The sequence below is a fragment of the Sinocyclocheilus anshuiensis genome, unplaced genomic scaffold (assembly GCF_001515605.1).
Source record: "Sinocyclocheilus anshuiensis isolate Anshui unplaced genomic scaffold, SAMN03320099.WGS_v1.1 scaffold1039, whole genome shotgun sequence".
In the NCBI taxonomy this organism is placed as follows: domain Eukaryota; kingdom Metazoa; phylum Chordata; class Actinopteri; order Cypriniformes; family Cyprinidae; genus Sinocyclocheilus; species Sinocyclocheilus anshuiensis.
The window spans coordinates 264,121-265,489 of NW_015547675.1; the positions used below are offsets into that span (position 1 = coordinate 264,121).

Genomic DNA, 1,369 nt, shown 5'->3' on the forward strand with positions numbered 1-1,369 from the left:
CCTTGTTCAAGCTCTTGTTCTGTCCAGGCTGGACTATTGCAGTGCTCTCTTGGCAGGTCGTCCAGCCAGTTCTATCAAACCTTTACAATTAATCAAGAACGCAGCAGCAAGATTAATTTTTAATGAGCCAAAAAGAGTGCACGTCACATCTCTGTTTATCAATTTGCACTGGCTACCAATAGCTGCTCGAATAAAATTCAAGGCACTAATGTTTGCCTACAAAACCAACACTGGCTTCTGCAACAACAAAAGCAAAAAAGACCTCTAACACTAGCTTGCTCTATTCTTTTTCTATTTTCTAGATGTTTTCTTTTCATTAATTATTTTATTTAAAAAAAAACCTTGCTACGTGTACTGCATTAAGCTAACTGAGACTTGTCCTAGCACTTGCATATCATTACTCTTTTGTTGATTTTGATTGCTTCCATTGTCCTCATTTGTAAGTCGCTTTCGATAAAAGTGTCTGCTAAATGACTAAATTTAAATGTAAAATGGTTTCATGTGAGGTGTGGATATATTATGGGATGTCCCATATACAAACTGACCATTGGTTTTTTCTACTTATTAGAAATGGGGTCTTTATAGAACCTTTTAGGGCCGACGTCACAGTTACGTGACCATGCTAGCTGGAGGCAAAACAAAGGAGACTGAAACAAAGGGGAAACTGGAGGCGGCCAATTCAAACCAGCGCAGCTTCAGCTACATAAGGAGCTTCAAATATCGTCTTATTGTGATGTTGGGTGCCAGAATCGACGTAGTAGAGGCTCCAATTAAAAATTTTAAAGCATACCTGCTGCCACCGCCAGACAAAAAACCGACGACGTGGTTAAACACAATAAAACGAGCGGAATGGACAGAAACGATAGTCAAAAATGCTCGCGTTTGCAGCGCACACTTCTTATCAGAAAAGGTTAAATAAAGTATTGTCTTTTGTTGTTATGTATTATGGTTTGTCTAAAGATTTCTTATGCATCTCACGACTGTCGCGTATGAAATAATGTCTGTGTGCATGTGTGTAAAACAACAAACTGACGATTTATAGGCTTAATGATCTGTAATTGTATATACATTGTGATTGATTGTGGCTGGAATTTTTAAGAACTTGGTAAGAAAAAAATTAAATTCAGAAAGTTAAAAATTAGTTTCTGGAATTTTTATTTCTAGAAACACATCTTAATTTAAATGTACTGTATGTAAACTAAAGGTATGTAATGTCACTGTAAACTTACATCATTTACAGGAGATATATACTTTAAAATAACTATTTGTATCATTACATGACACATACATCTTCAAATAATATATCCATCACATTGAATGTTTAACTTTTTTTGTATTTTGGCCCAGTTCACTCTAATGTAGCAGTAAA

General features: G+C 35.5%; 1 protein-coding gene across 3 annotated transcripts in view; it reads left to right on the top strand.

Annotated features, from left to right (window-relative positions):
- Positions 1 to 1,369, top strand: part of LOC107702988 (inactive rhomboid protein 2) — a 61,053-nt gene that overhangs the window by 44,968 nt on the left and 14,716 nt on the right. The window lies entirely within an intron of this gene.